Here is a 6,497-nt window from a genome sequence, read left to right on the forward strand (position 1 = left end):
ACCGTGTCCCGGTGGCTGAGGGCCGGTGGGAGCTGGCTGTGTGACTGCTCCTGCCTCCCACAGAGCTGAAATCGTTTAAGTACAAACCAGTAAGGATTTTTTTTCCTAATGCTTTTGGGTCCCTCAGAAATGTTTCTGTGTGTTCGTGGAAAGTCAAGACTCATAGAAGGACCGAATCAAGCTCTTGCTTAAAACAGCCTGAGCTGTTTGGGGTTCAGGTGGCCATTTACAAATACACCTGCTCTCATCTTCCTTCTGTGTTCCGTTGAGTGAAATAACAAACATTCTTTCTGCTTGGGAAACTCATGTGAGTTACTCAGGCTTATGTGAAGGTGAACATGTTGCTGCTGAAAGTTAATTCCAGTTTGCTGAAAGTATCAGGTCAGGTTGTGTATAAATGTTTTTATTCGTTTGAGATCAGTAGTTATGTTATGAGGTCTGGAAAAGATATGGTATTTTTTGAAAAAAACACTTAAAACAGCTTTTAAAACTATTCTAGGGGCAGAAAATATTCCACTTCTTAACTGACCTTAGGCAAGTAAAGGGAGTTGCTTACTACAGAGAGCTTCTATTTAGGGCATGCTTGAGGCCCCAGGCTTATTTATTTGATAAATGTTCTGTTATTTTCTTCAAAAGTGAATACCAGTTTCTTATAAAGGCTGAGAAATGGCTGAAGGAGGTATTTTGCAGACCTATAATGGATACTGTTTCTTTCAAGTGGGTTAAAGGTCCTTTGGGTATTTGCTTTCCTAAAACTGTTGGGGTATTATTTCTACTTCAGTCCAAAACTTTCAAGCTATTTTGTGATGATTACTATGAAGTGGTTGAAAGGCTTAAAATTCTCTGAAGGAGCGAACTGGCGTTTTCTGTAATGCAAGGTTTTTAGGAAGGCAAACCTTCTATCTATATTTGATCTTCTGACTTCTCAAAGAGAATATATGTTGACATCTGATTAATAAATGAAGTGATATGCAGACCTAAACTTCTTTTACCATTAAATATATAAGTATTGAAGATATATGTATCTTGCAGGTGGGAGGAAGTTCTCTGAAGGGCTTGAAAGAGTTTAAATCCAAGTGGGCTTTATGGTTTTTGGAAATTCTCTCAGGAAGTCCAAGACTTCAGTACAGCCTAGGTGATAACTATCCTGAGAAGAATGCTTTGTTTTCAGTGAAGTCTACCAGCTTGTTTGTTGTCCAAGAATCTTCCTAATAGGAAGGTTGAATGATTTATTTAGCTTTCAGGCAGCATTCCTGGCACCACTTCTAGCTAGCTCTACTGATAGCCTACAACTGAACACACAAGTCAAAGAAGTCATCCTACGTCCTCTGAGACGGAGTGTTTTTCTGTCTCTACATTTTCTGCTTATGAACGTGTTTGTTTTGCATTTGCTATAAGTATTATTTCTCAAGTGCTTTACGCCTTTCTTTAAAAATGGAGGGAGGATGAGTTGCACTTTAAGTGGTGGCAAATTGCAAAAAGCCAACACCTGCTCCATGCAGCATTTTACCCTCCCCTATATCACAGTGTTTTCTTTATAATGCTTATAACATTAGAGCTTGTCACATCTGCCAGGAGTAGAAGATAAGATGAGTTGAAAGCCCTTTGAGGTAAAATTAGTATATTTGTGAGGCAAAAATAGAGTCATGTATCTACTCCCATGAGGAAGTTTAGCTGATGGATGCGATAGATAATGCTGCAGTTGTTCAGAACAAGGCATTTTGTTAGCCAACGATATGTCTAATACAGTTGCACCCAACAATGAACTGCGATCTGATGTGCATAAATTCTGGTCCCTTCTACCTGAAATGAACACCACTGTGGATTTGCTTTCAGAGGTAGGTCTTTGTGTTATAGCTATGAGAAACCGCAGTTGTTTTCATTATCTTTATACATCTTGGAGTAATGCTGTGGAATTACAGCAGACCGTGTGGAAAATAGAGATTATAAGAGGATTTTGTTCAGCAAAAATTGTTCGTATGTATGGGCTCTTTTAACTGTTTAGAAACATTGGCTAAATATTGGCAAGAGCCTTGTGTGTGTTTTCACCAAGAGTGAGATTCACCAAAGTAGCAGTTAGCCTGAGTTGCTCTAAATATGGTGATCCAGAGCCGATTTTAAAAGCACTTTGCACATCCTCCCTGTTTCGGTGTTAATGGTTGTCATTAGCAGTATTCATTGCTCTATTGTCACACAAGGAGGAAGCAGCTTTCCTGGGAAGCCTCTGCAGTTTTGTTCCTTCATTTGAAGGAGTGTGAGTGTAAAACAGAGGGACTGTTTTCTGCATCGACAAGTTTTATCGTCTTTCTTACTCCGTATATGCATCAAAACCTGTATTCATTGTACTTTCTCCCATTGTACTTGTCACTGATTTATTATGGGTTTGTTTCATTCTCCCTATGACTTACCTTTGGAAATCAACTGAAATTGGTTTTATTAGAAGAATCTTTGTACTTCGGAAGGCTGGAATGAATGATAAGAAAGGCAAGATCAAAAAGAAGTGTGGTTAGAGGTGCAGAGATTTTTAATAAAAATGTGTTTTGCATAGTAGGCTCTTGTATTTCTAGAAGTCTCAATGGAAGTCAGCATGAGGGAACTTGAGGGAGCTCTTGGATGTGAAGGTGGAATGACCAAATAGTGTGTGTATCTTTCTCCTCTAAAGCACCGTTCACTTACACAGAATCTAACTTTCAGGTTTCTACTTGTTGTCTATTTAACTTTCTTCCTCAGACCTGTGCTAACTACTGGTAGAGTGAATGCATCTAAAAACCACTGTTTTGACCATCATTATAATGACCTTGATTTGAATGTCTATTAGACAAGAAAAAGTAATTTGTTCAAAAATGAGGGCGAAAGCATCAATCCCAAATCTCGTGCCACAGCCCTTCTGAAAGAAAATGAATTGGTTTTCTGTGCTGCAAACTCTTAACTATAAATCAATCTGTTGCTACTCTGATATTCTTGTATAATTGTCCATGAATGCAAACTCAAGTACTTCAAGTATTCACAGATGCAGAACATCAGAAATAAAGATTATAGTAAATCACATCTCATGAATATGCATATTTTGTTGCCAGTAAATAATCGGAGTTATCTAAATTAAAATTCAAAATTACATATCACGAAGGAAGCTTTCTTCTTTTTTTTTCCTTTTTTGAGTTGGAAAACATTTGCAGTAGTCTTCCTGTCATTACTATGCACATAATAATCACATGAAGCACATGATACCTCTTTTTATGCTGCTTGTTTTAAATAGCTTTTATTTCTTCAATTGCTGTTAAAAATAGACTGAGAACTCTAAAAAGCAGTGGGCCACAGAGCTGGTTGGAAGCCACTGTCAGCAGCCAAAGCCGCTGGCCTGTTTTGTGTTCTTGCAATAAGGATTCTGGACTGAAATGACACTAAGGAAAACCAATTAATCTCAGTTAAATGTAATGTACAGGTTTTGATTTAAAAACATTTCTAGGGCTTAGACGCTTAGCAAGTGGAAGTACAAAACACCTTCATCAGTGTATGTAATTAACTTCCTGGTGTGGAGTCTAGGCTGCTGTTAATCAATTGGGTAACAGCTGTGAGCAGTGGCTTGCTCTGAGGTGCCAGACTTTGTGCTGAAGTGAGTGCACGTACTACATCTGCTCTGCAGCCTGCTGCGTCGGGGTAGAATACTCTTCAAGAAGGCGGCAGCAAACAAGTGAGGGCACCAGTAACTTCTTAAATATGTTGCAGCTGTTCCCTGGTAGCTCTGGCAGATATGAGATAGAGGATTAAGACTAGTTAGCTAAAGGTGTTATATCTTCTAGATGTCTATTCTATCTCATTGGTGTCTGTCAGTCCTCAGGGAAGAACATCCAGTTTTCTTGTGAATCAGTCTGGTGACTGAAGGCACATTGATCCCAGTGTGTATGGCTGTGCCAAGCTGAGGAGCGTGCTGGTCCTTGGACTGCTGCAGGGACACGTGGCGATCCTGCCATAGAAGCAGAGTGGATAGTTGTGGGAGTGACATCTTCATCTCTTTTCTATTTCTTCTATGTCTGTCTGACTTTCAGAAATCTGTGTAAATGTCTATTTAATCCCTAATGCCAGAGAGCACCAGTAGGTCTTAATTACCTGGACCAGCCTCACCTGGGACTTCCACCCAAACTCCCTGCCCAGGGGTCCAGGAGCCCTACTTAAGCTCAGAGCTATGGTCTAGGAAGGACTGTGGTCAGCCTTCTCGTCTGCTTGTCCAGACTGGTTGACTGGACTTCTCAGATTGACCTTGAATTTGCCCTGCCACCTCTCATTTGTCTGGTAATCAAGGGACTGTCAGCATAACCTGTGGCTGTCACCAGACTGGCTCTGCTCGCTCTGCTGTGGGGCGGTGTCTTTGTTGATGAGGTCCTGCCCTGCCTTTGCCAGGGTGGTTGTCCTCAGGTTCTGGCTAGTATTCCCCGGTGGAGTGATGTTGTTCTCTGTCTCTTTCATCTTTATAAATTGGTCCTCAAAACTTTCGTCTAATTCTATAGAAAATCCTGTGTCTGTTCTGCTTCACTTTGTCTAGAAAAGCCTTGTATTAAAAGGAAAAATCCTACATGTCTTGCTGCAAGTAGTATAATTATAAACAAAATATCTTTAATCCAAAGGAAGTTTTCATAGCGAAGTCTTAGTACTTTTTAGTACATAGTTTTCTCATTATCCTTCTACTGTACTTATATTGAATAACATTCACAATTCCCCCTACAAGTTTATATAAGATTTGAAAAATGCTTCTGTAAGGATACTTGCTGAAAAGAGTAGGGCTTCCTTTTCTGTGAGCTGTTCTGGACAAAAGCAATTATTTATAGTAAATAGGCAGAGGACAGATCCTATAGCTAAGTCCTTTGGAGACTATAAACCTGTTGTTATCAGCTAGAGGAATTTCTGCTGTGGCAGAAATATGATTATTGTGTACTGGTTTATAAACAGATACTGACTTGCCTGAACAACATCAGGAAACACTGCAACATGGTTGTTTTAATTGGAGAATCATGTGTATGCAGTCTGAGTCCTTGGGAGTGAGAAATGACTCACCCACACACACACCCCCACCCCCCGTCCCCATGGAGAGAGACTTTTGTATAATGTTTTATGACTATAGCATCAGAATTAAGATAAAGCTTCTCAAATATATTTTTCCTGGGATTTCAGTAAACGAAAAGATTACTGTAAGAGCCAGAAAGGTTTCTTCCCCCCTGCTTCTCTTATGTCTCATGTACAATTCAGATAGACCCCCCATGCATAAGAAGAATCAGGATTTTGATTACAGTTGTCAGTAATTATGTCGTGATTTTTCCCTTATTGTAATAATTGTCCTGAGTTAGTGCATTAATATAATTGTAAAGAAATGTGTATGAGAAAGAAAGGGAGAGAAAAGGAAGGAGGTGAGGCTTCCCGAGTAAATGTGAGACCCTGTAAGAGATTTGCTTTTTCTGGTGTTATTCCTTTACTGAAGCTCATTGTAACAAACATGCCAGAGAAGAAAGAGTAAAGATCTCTTGCATGGATTTCAATATGAGTGCTTGTGAATATAGCCTGGGCGGCTAAGGAGACAAGTCTCCAAGCCATTTGGACCTGCTTTAGGGAAAGTGTGTTCATAATTTAAAGTACAGCATAGGCACAGGACAACAGTAGGATTCTAGTTTCAAAGGCCTCATTTAAGCTTACAGAGATCCAGGTTCTTAAAGGTGTTTACGCATCTAACTCCCACTATTCTTAATGTAAAGGATTTAGATGTCTAAACTTCATTGAAGAACAAAGGTCATCGAGATCAGAGGAGGCATCAGTTAGCCCTGATATTGATACGTTGAATGATCTGACTGAAGCTGAGATTAAATGATTTCAAAAGTTTCCTGTGACTTTTACTTTCCATTGCATTCTTCAGCTTTTCAACAGAAAGAACTCTACAGGCCAAAAAGGCAGGCAATGAGCTCTGCATTTCGTTGCTATAAATCGGTTGGGAGGAGGATGCTGTCAGATTGAATATGGAGACTGTAACACTTTCCATAAATACCAAAATTTGGAATGGATCTAGATGTTGTAACTAACACTTACTTAATGTTCTTATGCTGATCTTAGTCAAACATCTGTTCCATACTCTCTTTTCCCCCTATTTTCTTAATAAAGAAAATTTAAAAGGTAATACAGGATATCTACTTTCTAAAACTGGATAACTTTTTACTGCGTACTAATGTGAAATTGCTGAGCTGAGCAGAGGTGCATTTCTCCACCTTGATTGCAATGATAATGCACAAACCCCTGTTCTAGATAGGGATAATAGCAGTCCCCTAACTATTTTATTAGTGTATTGGAAAAACATATGATCTAATTACCTCAGTCTCTTCTATGTATCTATCTGATTTGTATGCTTGCTTATGTTTATTGTGATCTCTTTGAGTTGTTTTTGTGATGCATTGATTTTTTTAAAAATAATTTCTTCTTACTCCAAAGGTATTTAAATTGAAAGTCATTCAGGAAAATTC

The sequence above is a fragment of the Larus michahellis genome, chromosome 11 (assembly GCF_964199755.1).
Source record: "Larus michahellis chromosome 11, bLarMic1.1, whole genome shotgun sequence".
Lineage (NCBI taxonomy): Eukaryota > Metazoa > Chordata > Aves > Charadriiformes > Laridae > Larus > Larus michahellis.